Source organism: Schistocerca serialis, chromosome 1 (genome assembly GCF_023864345.2).
Source record: "Schistocerca serialis cubense isolate TAMUIC-IGC-003099 chromosome 1, iqSchSeri2.2, whole genome shotgun sequence".
NCBI classification, from domain to species: Eukaryota; Metazoa; Arthropoda; class Insecta; order Orthoptera; family Acrididae; genus Schistocerca; species Schistocerca serialis.
Window position 1 is genome coordinate 144,036,070 of NC_064638.1, and position 16,672 is coordinate 144,052,741.

The window sequence follows — 16,672 nt, forward strand, 5'->3', positions numbered from 1 at the left end:
ATTGCTTCAATAATTTCAATGTTAATTTGTACTATTTTGTTTTGTATGTGTTGGTTGTAATTTATTTTAATCTTTTTGTAATTCAGTTTCGAGCCTACTTTCGAACTTTGTCTAGTAATTTCTCTCATTCGTTGACCACGTCTATCAGCACTTGAGACAAGCACTAACATGTCATCATCAAAGCTAAGGATGTTTATGTGTGTTTCATTAACGCGTGTTCATTCTCCATTTTACCAGTTTTATCATCTGAAAAGTTTCCCTGGTAACTCAGTTAAACATCTGACTAGAGGGAACAAAAATAAGTGCATTTCCAAAACCATGTGTTGCCAGGAGCCAGCACAACGAACGCCAAACCGCAGTCTGCAATCGGTTCCTTAAATCACAAGCTGAACTACAGCGCAATTAGGAAATGGATGGCGAACGCACTGCTGTGTTGCGTATTTCGTGGTATAGTTGGCGGGTTTCCCCACTTGACCGCGTTCTTCTCCTCGATATCAGTGTGGTTTACGCTTGTGACACCACTGTTTGCGCGCCCTCAGATCTCCTGTTTTATCTTCCGGCATTCAAACCTCCAGATACAAAATTGTTAAGGCTTTCGTGGCCACTTGTTGACAAACTGCCTATTGGCTTCTGTGTCCGGTTCTTCGGGCGACGTTCATGTAATGATTTTACTGACGTTTCGCCAGCACGAGTGGCTGGCATTGTCAAAGCTCCTTTGCCGATCTAAGACACTCTTTGCTCTTTCCTTTCGGTTTGAAAATCGTCTTTACGCCATGTTTGAAAAGGGACCCACTTGCAATCTCGGGAATATATCGTATACCATGCACATGCGGAAAAGTTTATGTCGGAATGACTGGAGGATCAGTCAACATCAGGATCAAAGAATGTAAGCGACATTGCAGGTTGGGACAGGTGGAGAAATCGGCCGTGGCAGAGCATGCACTGAGTGAGACCGGCGACGTAATAAAATTCGCCGACACGGAAGTTCTGGCTGTAGAGAAGCACTATTACACGGGCTTGTTCAGAGAAGCTGTAGAAATACAAAAACACACGAACAGCTTCAACAAGAAAGAGGAAAGCCTTAAGGTAAACGGATCCTGGCTTCCCGTACTGCAGCGAACGACCGTCGCAGGTAGCAAGAGGAGAACCGCACCGGAAATGACAGCGGAGAAACCCTCGGATCGCAATTTTGTCGTGTCGGTCTGTCTGAGTAATCAGGCAGACAAGCAAAAGTGTCGTGTTCATCTACCTAGCGCAAGCGGGTAGACAAGCAAAATTGTCGATACACCAGCGTCGCACGGCAGCTATTGCTGCCTCCTCCCACCAGAGTAGGGTAATCTCCGTACCAGGGCCGGTGGCGCAGCCCCGATACCCGCGTACGTGTAGATCAGCCCACAGCTACCCTACGGTGTCAACAAGTGGGACTGAGCTGGAACAATCACTGGTGCGACCACACACATCACACACGACCACATCATGAACACTGAAGATCGAGGTGGGACCCCCCACCCCCGATCGCCTCCCCGCGACACTGTCGGCGGAGCAGAAGCGGCTACACCAACGACCGACAACCGTACGGTGACTTACGTCGTGGAGAATCTTCCCCACGACATCACACAGAAATCCATGGCAGCAAAGATCAACTCATTTGTAGAATACGCGGTCAGGTCAGAGATTAGGTCTCTGAACGTAACAAGAAATGGGAGGGCCTACATCAACTCCACAACCAGAGGGCGGGAGGACTACTTCCAAAGGATCTTCCGACACCACATAGTGTCCTCAGTAACAGTGCGCCCTGAAAAAGTACGCGAACCGAGACAGCCCATGCAAAGGTCTCGAAAGCCACCCCACAGCGCGGTCATCAAAAAAGTACCATTAGATGTAGAGGCTAGTGATGTGATCCAACAGCTGCGCGAACAGGGCCTAGATGTAGAGACGGCTTGGCGTATCACTTCAAGGAGAGGCACGCTCCCACCAGAAACTTTAGAATAATATCGCGCAATCAGGACACGATTGATAACTCACAAATGGCGTTGTCATTGATTATGCAAAAAAAGAAGCGGAACCCTCCAAACTTCCTCCACCGCAGCCAACGCAATGCGGGCAGTGCCTGGGCTTTGATCACTCCACAGCGAACTGCAAGGCCCAGCCAAAGTGTCTGCAGTGCGGAGGCAACCACAAACTTACCCGGTGTGACGTTAAAGACCCGGAGAAGTGTGCAAACTGTGAAGGTGACCACTCGGCCTTATCTTATAAGTGCCCCAAACGACCTAAAATCGCCGAAAAAGAAGAGCTACGTGCACCAATTAAAATCATGGACGAACCTACACCCATCCCACCTACAGAAGAACTTCAGCAGGAAATGGTCCTAAAGAATGACTTCCTCCGAATCCTCACTGGAGCACTCGTCAACCTGTTCCAGGACCGGCGAGAAGAAATAGTAAAAACTGTGAATCAGGTGTCGCAGCAAATTTTACATAAAAGCATCAAGGCGACCCAATCAGGAGTCTGCCTCCATGTAACAGTGGCAGACAGGGGCAGTCCGGCAACACAACTGGACATAACACACACCCCACAATCACCTACATAACCACAGACACCTACCACACAAACATCCCAACCCCCACAAACACCTACACAACACCAGACACCCACCACACAAACGCCCCAACCGCAACACGCACCCGCACGAACACAAAACACACCACACCCACACACTTCCAGAAACAGAACTTACTAAAACCCAAGTCGCGGTACGAACATGGCCAACCACCAACAGCAGTTAAATCTCCTCTTCGCCAACGCGAGAGGAGTTAAAGACAGGAGAACACTACTAATGCACACACTATTGCACAACAACATACACGTGGCCGGCATCGCCGAAACGTGGCTGTCTGATGGGAGGCAGTGCAATATACCGAAGTTCAACTGTTTCCGCAAGGACAGAGTCAGAGACGGTAGAGGCGGCGTCGCGCTATACGTGCGCAATACGATAGCGGCTACGGAAGTCCCTCCCCCCGCACAGCTTGGGGACACAGAGATCGTCATGGTCAAACTAAGGACCACAACGCAAGAACCGTAACAATTGCATGTCTGTACAACCCTCCTAATAACCCTCTCCAGATCCACGCGATACGACACCTTATGACGAAAGACAGATTCATCTTACTAGCTGACCTGAATGCGCGACACGAGAGACTTGGTGACCACAGCACAAACCACAACGGACAAATCCTCTTTGACCTCCTGACGACCGAACCTGTATACCGCCTCCCCATCTACCAACACACTTTTATAGGCCACCAAGGAACATCAGCGCCCGATCATGTCCTATACAGCCCTACCATGAGTGACTCAATAGCCAATGCCGAAGTCGGCAACTCAATAACAAGTGACCACCTCCCCATCCTCTTTTCCACAAATGCAATAGCCCCACCGAATCTGTGGTGTCACCGCCAGATACCACACTTGCTAGGTGGTAGATTAAATCGGCCGCGGTCCATTTAGTACATGTCGGACCCGCGTGTCGCCACTGTGTGATCGCAGACCTAGCGCCACCACAAGGCAGGTCTCGTGATACGAACAAGCACTCGCCCCAGTTGGACTGACGACCTAGCTAGCGACTAGATGTACGAAGCCTTTCTCTCTCATTAGCCGAGAGACAGAATAGCCTTCTGCTAAGTTAATGGCTACGAACTAGCAAGGCGCCATTAGCCTTACAGTGATTGTAATTAAAGTCTCCTTTGTATAGTCAAGAGCGATGTACCACAATGATTGATTAAAGATAAGTATTAATCCAGCTACGTACTTTTCTTCATAGCATTAATTACGTAGCCTGTTCCAGTACTTGACGCCCGTCGGCGTTTGTGTGTACGCGTGCCTTTCTTTTGGCTACCCGTCACTGTGGACTGGCTGCCTTGTCAGTCCACTTCAGAATCCTCCACCAATCAGACGAACTATACGACAGTACTCAAACGCCGACTGCAATAAGTACAAAGACGTACTCGAACAAGAATTATCCATCCCCATGACCATGACAGACCCCCACGACCTTGGACTTGCCACGACTAAAATAGAATCAGCTTTTAAACACGCAATAGAGGAAGCCATACCGCAAATTACCATAGACAACTGAAAACCTACTATCCCCCGAGAAGCTTTCTACCTAATACAACGGAAAAGATGACTACAAAGAGAGATGAGACGAACCAACAACCCGAACTTACGACAAACCTGGAACCGACTGAACAATCACGTCAAACAAATCATCTCGACACATCGACAAAGACAATGGGAAGAAACATGCGAGAGACTAAACTACAGAAACGGAGGACAATTTTGGAAACGATTTAAAACACTGACAGGACAAAGAGCGACAACTACCAACACACTAATTACAAACAACGAGCCAACGACAGACCCACAACAACAAGCCGACATCTACAAAGACGTGTTAGAAGACGTATACTCCTTCCCACATGACAACAACTTCGACGAGGTTTTCAGACGAACGGTAGAACTCCGACGCCCACGACTACTTAACACACATACAGTAGAGACGGAAAACGAAAACTACCTAACTAAACCGATAACTGACAAAGAAATAATGGACGCGATACTAACGGGACGGAACTCAGCGCCAGGCCTAAACGACATACGACGAATCCACCTACAAAAGGCACCTCTCCTTACACTCATCCCTATCCTATCCCTCATATTCAATTATTGCATCAGTACAGAGACCATCCCAACTGCCTGGAAAACAAGCAAGACGATCATGATCCCTAAACCAGACAAACTAAGAACAGACCCACGATCCTACAGACCCATCTCTCTTTTAGACGTACTGGGAAAAACCTATGAAAGAGTCATCACAGACAGACTCAAGACATACGTAGAACAGAAAGAACTCCTTCCCTGATCCAAGGTGGCTTCCGCAGTAAGCACTCCACAAATGATCCACTGTTCAAACTTGTGAACGGAGTCACACAGGGCTCTAACAATGGACACTGCACCCTCGCAGTGTTCCTGGATATTGAAAGGGCGTTCGACAAGCTATGGCATGACGGACTCCTCTACAAGCTGTGCGAGATAGGGATCCCTGTCAAAATGGTCCGGCTCATAAAAGCATACCTCACCGACCGAGTATGCAGAATACACGTACACAACACCTCTTCCCAACCTTTCACCCCACAAGCAGGAGTGCCGCAGGACGGCATTCTGTCTCCGCTGCTGTACGCGCTGTACGCAGCAGATATACCGACCACACAGTCCCCAGACGAAACAATAGCCCTATACGCAGGCGACACAGCTTACTGGTGTACATCACTCAGGACAACAACTATACAGAGAAAGACGGACGCATACCCAAAACGACTCGAAGACTGGATGGAAAAGTGGAGAATCGGACCAAACCCAGCAAAGACACAAACAGTACTCTTTCGGCACAGAAACCTGACCAAAAAGAGACAGCAAAACGACCACGACAAACAATTAACACTCTGGAACACGCCACTCAGACTTGTCAACACGGCCAGGTACCTTGGCGTATTCCTAGACAAACACATGAACTGGATGACTCACCTGAACTACCTTCTCGACAAGACTAGAAAACGCCAAAGACTGATACGACAAGTACAAGGACGCCTCCGTGGCTGCAGCGTGGAAACAGCCATACATACTTACAAAACTTTTATCAGACCTGTCCTCGAATACGCCAGCGCCCCGCTGGGAGGAATTCCGCACACGGTAGCAGACAGACTTTACAGTACGGAACGACGACTGCTCCGCAACCTCGCTAGACTGCCGGCAAGGACGCCCAGCAACGATGTATACGAAATAGTTAACGTGGAACCACTCCAGACACGACTGACAAAACTGCGCGCGAACTACGGACAACGAATACTAACGCAAAGACCTGACATGGAAAACCTAATTACAACAAGACCTCGTACTCAACGACTCCCCAAACACAAGTATATCTGCCCAGCGCGTACGGTAGCACAAAACACATCACACCACTTCCCAGACTTAGCCCCAACTATGGAACCGCTGACAACCCATACCACTACCCCTCCCCACCTAGACGTCAGACAATAAAACATAGACAGACATATACCCTCTCTCCCTCTTTCTCTCTCTCTCTCTCTCTCTCTCACTCTCTCTCTCTCTCTCTCACACACACACATATATACAAACACACACACACACACACACACACACACACACACACACACACACATACACACACACACACACACAAACAACAAAACGACAACACTCGCACAATTAAACAAGCCGGCACACTCTTCAACTACTCAATCCTGTTCTGCCACTGAAAAATATTAAAATAGAAAACAGTCATAATTGTACAACAAAAGCAAGTAACAATAGTACATCATTATACGCTACTCACAGACTAACTTCAAAAACCTCTTCTCATATGCTCTCCTCCCCTCTGCTCCACAACCGAACACAGACGTAATTTAGGAAATATTACACACAAATCACACACAGAAACACTACACACTCCAACGTAAATAACCACAATTATATATCACCATATGTCAATGGTTACACCTTCAAACCTCACCAAATGCCAATGCTTAAATCTTTATCTCTTACTGTCACACCCCCAAATCTCTCCCTTAACCTCTCCCCTTCCATATTCTATTATTATAAACATTGTTAATTCTAGTACTACATACATTGAGAAACTAAAATATAACCTTGTAAATCATATCTCCTTGTTAAATTCTACTACTATATTCTTTGTTAAACCAAAATATAATCTTGTTAATTTTATTATAACCTTGTTAATTATATAAACTTGTTAATCATGTATTGTAATACCAAATGTTAATTGTTAATGACCACATCAAAGTGCAAAAAATCTGTAAAGCACCTTTCTGCAAGCACTTTAAATTGTATAAAAAAAAGAAAATAAAATTGTAAATCTCGCCTAAGGCTAAAAAGTGCAATGCAAGCACTAGAATAGCCCGCCCTCCCCCCTAAGGGAAGGGAATGAAATGTGCTAAAAAAAAGATAAAAAAAGAAAAAAAGCTCGGCTCCAGTTCCCCACCGGCAAAGGAGGGAAAAGCTTTGACAATGCCAGCCACTGGTGCTGGCGAAACGTCAGTAAAATCATTAGATGAACGTCGGCTGAAGAACCCGAGGCAGAAGCCAATAGGCATTTTGTCAAACCTCCAGATGTCAGACACTCAGATCTGGACGAAAGTTGTATGTCGACAGAATATCAACCAAGACTCCGATTTAGTTCGTACTATGTGCTATTGTCCAGCAGAACTAAAGCAAACGTTAATTAAAGTAACACGAGCTTTATGGAGCACATCAAAAGCATATCTGAGAGAAATATTACGAGTACATGTCGGTGAATGGTAGAGCAATAGACCGTTCTACCAAAGGTCTCAGATTCAAATTCCAGTGACAACTTTTTTTTTTTACTGTATTATGTGTGAAAGTGTTATCTGGGACAGTATTTTACTGACATGTAAAAAGGCTTTTCGGGGTTTGTACGAATGTTCTTTCGGCAGTCTAGTTTCGCTTCCTTAGTTGAAAGTAGCAAACCTATACAGTATATCTGCATAGACAGGTGTGTTGTTCTGTCGGACATGTGCCACAGAACAGACATCACTCGTGATGAAGCAGCTAGTGCATTTGTAGTTTCACAGAATAAACAGAAACGATGGCACAATAAAATATACAAACAATTTCATCACACTTGCGAAAGTACTACTACTACTACTATTAATAATAATAATAATAATAATTGACTACAGATGGCAGCGCCGAATATACTAGATGTATTATTTTGTTAATGTTACTATGTGACCTCCCCTTCTCTCTTTACTCCGTTTCTTTCGCTGATCTTTCCTCTTCTTTCTTACTTCTTCGTACAACGTCTGTATCTCAGGGTTTTCAATGCAGAAATGTAGTGAGAAGGGGGCACATGTGAGTGGCGGTTCACGATGTCGTAGTGCTGTGAGGGAGAGTCACTCGTGCCTCTGGTTTGAGAAGACTGATGACTGAAGTACGAACATTTCTCAAAAGAAAATCAGGTAGCTGCTCTCTTTTCTTTTAAAACTACAAATAGTAGCGTAGCTAATACTCTCTGTCTGATGAAGTTTCAACGTCAAAAGAAGTTTATTAATACCAATTAGCTGAAATGAAAAAAAACTCATCCAGAAGTCACAGTTAGAGTAATTAGTTTCTGATGTGTGTGTAGTGGTCATTGATACTTAAAAGATCGTTTCAGTAATTCTATCACTGTCCGTTTATGAGTTGCTAAGCAATGTATCAACAAGGTGACAATGCAATGATTAATATATGTCGTATCCTGACAGTAAATCGCTTCTCGCTTGCTTTAAGCATCAAGACGACTACTATGCCGCTCATATAAGTCTTTGATAGTTATTATCAAGCTAATGTCCGTAAACTGCGGTTAATGTTACTGAAGCCTACACGCAACGATAACGCCCGATATCCAACCGCGTATCTTAAATTCCGCGCCGGTATTTGAGAAATCGCGCGCGATTTGTTTGCACCAAAGTCGGGCCATGGTTCCCTAGAATAATTTTTAAATTAACTCCGGGTTGTAAATTAACAATTCTATGCCCACTCATGAAAGTTACCGAAGGTCTGCACTCGACGACTACTTGATGGCGCACGCGAGCAACACTGAGGTTTTTGTTCTTACAAAGAGAAAACATATCGTGCATAATGCAACAAGGTGATTTGCTATGTCAAAACATATTTATATCTATCTAATTAAAACTCATTACCTATTAAATGTTGTGCATAATTAAATTCTTTATTCTGCAAATAATCAATAAAATTTGGAAATGAATTACATGTATAACAAAATCTCAAGCTGATATGACGTCATGGGTCACTACTTGTTTCGACTCCCCTACACTCACGTGACGCAAAGTAGATCCGACTATATTGGACATACTCATGTAATGCTACAACTACTGTTAGTTTTATTATGTGTATTATTATTACTACCTCACGTGTGATGTACTTCTATCTGTATTTTACTGTTCTGATTGTACATTCTGTGAAATTACAAATGTACTTTATAGATTCACTACTTAAGAAACAAAGCGAAAGCAGACTGTCAAGAGGAAATTGCTATAAACACCAAACAGCTCTTTTACATGTCACGAAAATGTTGTCCTATATAACACTTTCACGCATAGTACAGTAAGAAAAAGATTGTCATATTTGGGATTTGTACCCGGGGCTCTTGGTACTACGACCTATCGCTCTACCAACACACCCACAGTAACTACATGTACTGTCTATTATTGGTATGCTTTTCCTGTTCTCTGGCAGTTTTTGTGTTACTTTTCCTGTTCTCTCATAGTTTTGGTGTTACTTTTAATTAACATTTTCGCCAGTTCTGCTATTTGACGGTACGTAGTACGCACTAAATCGGAGTTTTGGGTGATACTCTATCGACGTACAACGTTTGGTCCAGATCTGACAAGTGAGTGTTTCTAACAATCTGCGTGGTGTCTGTTTGTTCTATATCGTGTCTGACTACCACTTTCGCGCAACGACGCACTGAACGTGTTTTTTAGGGAATTGACTAGTTTGAACCTGGGACCTGTTGCTGGTAAGGAGACGCCAGACTACACATGACATGTAGAGTTCAGAAGAGTTCAACGAGACTAGCGATGATATAACCAAATACTTAATGATTTCAGCGTCAGCTCCACTGCACTCCCTGTAAAAGAATCTTAATACTATCTAAATTTAGTGGAAGGGGTTCAAGGCTTTCCTATTTTTAGTTAGCTGGTGAAATAACGTCGAAAAAGCAGTTACGTTTACCATTGGTAATTTTATTCTACTCACAAAACATTGTTTATCAATTGCACTATTGATAAAAGGATGGTAAAAACCAACTGCGTTCAACAAAAATGTGAACGAATATTCCCTGAATGTGTTTCCAAGTTCTACAATGGATCGAAGGATGACCTATGCCATATCACACCTATAGTCTAGGTTTAAATTAAGTTTCACAAAAGAGAAAACTATCAAAATGGTCTACAGTGACCCTCAATTATCTTTAATTACTTATCCAACTTGTCGTAAATTACAGGGGCTGATGTGGCTTCTCAATAACTATATAACAGAAAAATCATCGCGTTTCAGATTTTTACTTCAAGTGGCAAATGTGAACACCATGAGCTTTAATTGACGATCGACACTAGTATTACGCAAAAAGGGGGTGTAACAGATGAGACTTATGCAGTTCTGAGTGAAGCTTTATGCGCTGTTATGCGCCATCGCGTGCGTTCATTACCTTGTCAGTGTTCGTCAGGGGGCGATGGGCAGCACAGCTCCGCTCACCTCGCCGTCTCGGAAGCAACTCTCTCCTTAACTTCTCCTTCCTACAATTTACCGTAGTTGGTTTAAAAAAACTATCTGGCTGTGTTTTCATCTGACCAATCAGGGTCTCAATGTTAACCTTAAGCTCCGCCTACAAATATTCTGTCTATCCAATGAGAAACGTTATACTTTTCGTGGTGGGGCAATGTTTTTAAGGTTTGCAATGAAACATGGGCGATAAATAGTTGAGACAAGAAGAGAATAGAAGCTTTCGAAATGTGGTGCTACAGAAGAATGCCGAAGATTAGATGGGTAGATCACATAACTAATGAGGAGGTGCTGAATAGGACTGGGAAGAAGTTTGTGGCACAACTTGACTAGAAGAAGGGATCGGTTGGTAGGACATGTTCTGAGGCATCAAGCGATCACCAATTTAGTATTGGAGGGCAGCGTGGAGGGTAGAGATCGTAGAGGGAGACCAAGATATGAATATACCAAGCCGATTCAGAAGGATGTAGGTTGCAGTAGGTACTGGCTTCTGTTCTCGTTTCTCCCCTCAGAACTGCGTCTGTCTCACGGTGGGAAGGTCTGACATGCATTTAGGCATTCTTGTGTTAGTCTGTGGTATTCCATTTGCTCACTCGTTACTCGTATTACTTTGGTTAATTTAATGTCACTATTTATTCGGAGCTATGTGACATACTACTGGATTTGCTTATCATGTCAGGGTTTTCATGGAAGGTGTTAGATTTGCCTGACACCTTACATGTCACCACCCTTCGAACTTAATTTTTGCACTTAAGTTAGGCAATGATTGAATCGTTGTCTAAGTCAGTCAAAAATTATTCTGTTATCTAAATTTTGTTGCCTACTGTTCAGCCACGTTATTCTGTTCTATGCTAGTTTGTATTACTAATTCATATTTTTATATTGTTCCACATTATTATCAAAAATATGTTTATATTGACAAGGGAAGAATATTTTTATTCTATTATAATTATTATTTTTTAAATTATTTTCTTTCTTTATTTAATTGTGAAGTTTGTTTTTTAAGAAGTTTGTTCTCGAAAGTGAGGAGTCTTTCACACCGATTTTCTTAGAAATATTGTTTTTATAAATGTAGTAATTAAGTAAAATCTATTCCTAACACATTTCCTAAATATCATGTACAAGTAAAATGTTTTAGTTTCCAGACACTCATTTCAACATTGTTACACTAACAAAAAGAATTATTTCCAAGAATTGTTTTGACAAGGAAATATACATACACAAGTATTGAGATATAATTCTAACAAATGGTACAAATGTTAAAAAAATAGGGAAAACATCCAACAAGACAATTTTTTATTCTTTGTTTTTATTAAAAGAAAATAAGTAAAATATAGTTATACTTTTATTTTTATAAGGAGAAAATAAGTGGCATATAGTTTTAGTGTTTATTATGCCTTACTGTTGTTCTTTATATACTGTCCATTTCAGAACTAATGACTTATTTTTATCGATAGTCTAATTTTTACTTAAGTCCATAGTCAATGACTGTTATTTTGTAGTTTATTAGCTGTCTGGTGTGATTAACTCATTTAGTTTTTCACGCGTTTCTTTTGCACAATTCCTACATCACATAATTTGATTTCACACATTCACACAATCCTATGAATGTTTAAGCATGAGGTTGGCGAATGTTTTTTTTTTTTTTCACGAAGGTGATGGACTTGAGCGAGATGGATGTTGGCAAGTATTTGATGTACAGCTTGTTGGCTTTGCAAGTGTGTGTTGCTGTTGTTGAGGTCCCATAATGGAATGGAGCTGTGAGTGCAGAATCTCATGGTTTACTGGCTTTGTATGTGTGAAAGTCATCGTTATGTGTCGCTGAAAGCAGTCGTTTTTCGTTGTAATACTTTGCAGATGACTAGTTGACAATAGGACAGGGATTTGGTAAGGTATGTCGTCTATTCTTCACCCATCTTCTTTCTTGGTCTCAATCTTGCGAATCTTCAACTTCTGTTCTTCCTGCTTTTTCTCTGCTTCTTACTTGCTTCTTGGTTCTTCTCTGGGCAAGATATGGAAAAATTTATTGATAACTAGTCGCTTTGAAGTTCTCCTCTTAGTAACAGTTTGTGAAATGGTTTGGTCATGTCTTTTCAACTTTGTGGACGTTTTCTTCAGTTTCGTGCATCAGTGTGCTGTTTAATAGCGGTAGTGTGACTTTCACACATATTTTTTGCCAGTGGTGGCTTGCCCAAGCCATCTTCTCGTCGGGCCGTTTTTTGCTTGCTCCGCTGAGTCAGGGCGTCCGCAACTTGTGGGTCGTTGCATCTGGTCTTTGTTGGAGTTTTTACAGTGGTTCTTACAAAAAGTTTTACTTATAATCATCTAACATATGTCTAGTACCTACATTGTTTTACGCCTTCTTAAAAAGCTTTACAAATTTCGACGCCCTTTCCATGTTACAATTCTAAGATATTTTGAGTGTTAACTTCTACAAAAATCCTCAAATTCGTTTTTTTATTTTTTGTGTAGTGTCATGGTGTATGGCATTTTAGTATTTCATGCTGTTAGACTATCTACGCTTTATCCCTTCACCTTAATCTATGGTTCTATTGGTGTTATTTTTTGTTTTTGTTTTTATTGAAACTACTTAAACTACTTTCTTTTTCCCACCTTTCTCTCTCTTCATTCTTCTTTCTCCTGACGATCTTATCTGCAACATAATCTTAAAATATTGTGCTGATTATTTACCAGTAATAAAATTAATCTTCAAACTTTTTGATATGGCTCACATGGTGCAGTCCTAAGGTCTTGCCTGTTTTTGGGTTCATTAGTTCCACAGCATTATCATGAGCAATGTGGCTAATTATGACAGTTCCTTTGTATGCAGTGTAAACTTTATGTATTTTGTGTTCTGTTTGCTGGAGAGATGGTGTGTTTTTACAAATACTTTGTGGCCTACTGAGAATGTTCTTTTAATTGCTGTTCTATCTCCTCTTTCTTTTCTTTTAATGGCTGCCTTTCTGATGTTGGAGAGTGCTGTTGCTATGACTTGTTTGTGCTGTCTATGTGGTACAATAGGATATCTAACATTTTCTCTGGTTATGTTTGGGGATTCAATATTTTTAAGTACAGTAACTGGAGGTAGTAGTGTAGTGCTATGTGGCATTTCATTTATTACTTCTTGAAAATCTTTTAGGTATATATCCCAAGTGTTGTGTCTTTTGCCTGCATATAATCGGCATAAAGTGCCTATGTCCTTCATAGATCGTTCTGCTGTATTTACGCTAGGTTTGTACTTAGATATGTAGATGGGTTTTATTTTGTGTTGTTTTAACGTGTTCTGCCATTGCACTGATTTGTATTGTGGGCCATTATCCGAAATTATTCGTTCCACTCGACCTACTTGTCTGAGAAAATCTTGTCTAAATGCTTTACTTATAGTAAGACCTGTTGCCCGTTTTAATGGTGTCAAGGTAACGTATTTAGAAGTAAGTTCCAAAATGACAAATATGAAAATATATCCATTTTTTGTGCATGGGAGGGGCCCCATCAAATCTGTTGCAGCTATTTGTTTTAATCTTTTAGGGATTATTGGAAACATAGGTGGTTTGGTTTGGAAAGTGACGTGTTTAGCCCTCATACATTTTTTGCATTTGACTAATACTGTTCTAATTCCTCTTTCCATAGTAGGAAAATGGCTTGTTTGTTTTATTTTTAAAAAGCATTTCTTTGGTCCAAAGTGATCATTACTTAAATGTGTGTGTACTTATTACTTAGTTCATCTGGGATATAAATTAACCATTCATTCGTTGCAACATTCCGTCTAAAAAATAAAACATTGTTTTTTACGAGATAGTGCTGTCGAATGTCTGGAAAATCCTTACTTCTCCACTTGTGTTTGATTCCTAGTATTTCGGGATCCTGGTCCTGTTCTTTGCCTGTGTTTTTCAGTGCTCTCGTAATGTAGTTTTCGAAAGGTACTTGTTTCATATAGTACATTGTAAACTGGTCTTCTGCTGCGTCCAAACCTCTGTTATTGGATGCACTCTGTGGACATCATGATAAAGCATCTGCTAATACATTCGCTGGTCCTGGTATGCGTATAATAGTGAAGTCAAATTCTTGTAGTATTAACATCCATCTGGCCAACCTCCCATGAGTTAGCTTGGTGCATAACAGAAATTCTAATGCTTTGTGGTCAGTGTATACTTTTGTTTTTCTTCCGAATAGGATGTATCGAAAACGTTGGAAGCCCCATACAATGGCCAATGCTTCCAGCTCCGTGACTGAATAGTTTTTCTCGCTTTTTGTGAGTACCCGACTGGCAAATACAATTGTTCTATATGATCTTAGCCCTGCCTGTTCGTATTCTTGGAATAAAACAAGTCCTAAACCTGTTTTCGCTCTATCAGTGGCCATACAAAAATTATGTGTTAGATCAGGATGTGCTAAAATCGGCGCTGTTGTTAGTGCATTTTTCACTTTTAAAAATTGTCCATTGGCTTGTTGATCCCATACCCATGGCGTGTTTTTTCCAGTCACTGCACATAGGCGTGGTGTTGCGAGAGAGTCGATCCAAATAATTTTTTTATAGAATCCAGTAAGACCTAGAAATCCTCTGAGAGTTTTCTTATTATATGGAGTACAGAATTCTTTGATTGCCGTTAGTTTTTCTGGGTTGGGCATTACCCCTTTCTCGTAAATTATGTGTCCTAGAAATTTGACCTCTCGCCTTCCAAATTTGGATTTTGTTATATTTACTGTGACCCCATGCTCTTTCATGATCTGTAAAAACTGATTTAATGTGTCGTTGTGATGTTCCCAAAAGGGTTCTGCTATAATCACATCATCAACATAACAAGTAATTTTTTGTAAAATTTCAGGACTGAGTATAGTATTAAATCCCTTAATAAAGGCTGCTGATGATATGTTTAAACCAAATGGCAATCGTTTAAACTGGTAACATCTACCGAATACGATAAAGGCTGTAAATTTTCTACATTCTGGGGCCAATTCTATTTGCCAGAAACTACTCTGTAAATCAACTGATGAAAATATCTTAGCACCGTGGAAGTTTTGTATTAATTCCTCTAATTTTTCTGGGCGATCTGTCTCAGTGATTATGATTGTGTTGATCTGTCTGGAATCAAGCACTAACCTGATGCTCCAATCTCGTTTTTGTACAATATGGAGCGGGCTGTTATATGTGGGGGTAGCTGGTTCAGTAATATCGTCATCTAACATTTTAGATATCTCCTGGAATACTTTATTCCTGTAGCTCAATGGGATTGTGTAGGGTGGCGCTCTAAATGGTTTGTGCTGTTTTACTTCAAACTTGTACTGAAAGTGTTTAATACTGCCATTCTTAGGTAAAAATACCTCTGCTTTATCTCGTAAAATACCCTCTAATTCTCTTTTACTGTGTTCCGAAACACCTTGAACTTCTTGCAATTTTTCGTCGATTTCTTTATGAACTTCTAACATGAGTTGAGGCGATTCCCCCTTTTGTGCATACCATTCTAATTCTTCATCCTCTTTATCTCGCGTCATTCTTAATTGTTTGTTTATAACTGGTATTTCTTCTAATTTTAGCTTTTGCTCAAAGAGAAGTGTGACATTCCCGAATGTTACGCTACCTTTCCCCCTATCTACACTCCTGGAAATTGAAATAAGAACACCGTGAATTCATTGTCCCAGGAAGGGGAAACTTTATTGACACATTCCTGGGGTCAGATACATCACATGATCACACTGATAGAACCACAGGCACATAGACACAGGCAACAGAGCATGCACAATGTCGGCACTAGTACAGTGTATATCCACCTTTCGCAGCAATGCAGGCTGCTATTCTCCCATGGAGACGATCGTAGAGATGCTGGATGTAGTCCTGTGGAACGGCTTGCCATGCCATTTCCACCTGGCGCCTCAGTTGGACCAGCGTTCGTGCTGGACATGCAGACCGCGTGAGACGACGCTTCATCCAGTCCCAAACATGCTCAATGGGGGACAGATCCGGAGATCTTGCTGGCCAGGGTAGTTGACCTACACCTTCTAGAGCACGTTGGGTGGCACGGGATACATGCGGACGTGCATTGTCCTGTTGGAACAGCAAGTTCCCTTGCCAGTCTAGGAATGGTAGAACGATGGGTTCGATGACGGTTTGGATGTACCGTGCACTATTCAGTGTCCCCTCGACGATCACCAGTGGTGTACGGCCAGTGTAGGAGATCGCTCCCCACACCATGATGCCGGGTGTTGGCCCTGTGTGCCTCGGTCGTATGCAGTCCTGATTGTGGCGCTCACCTGCACGGCGCCAAACACG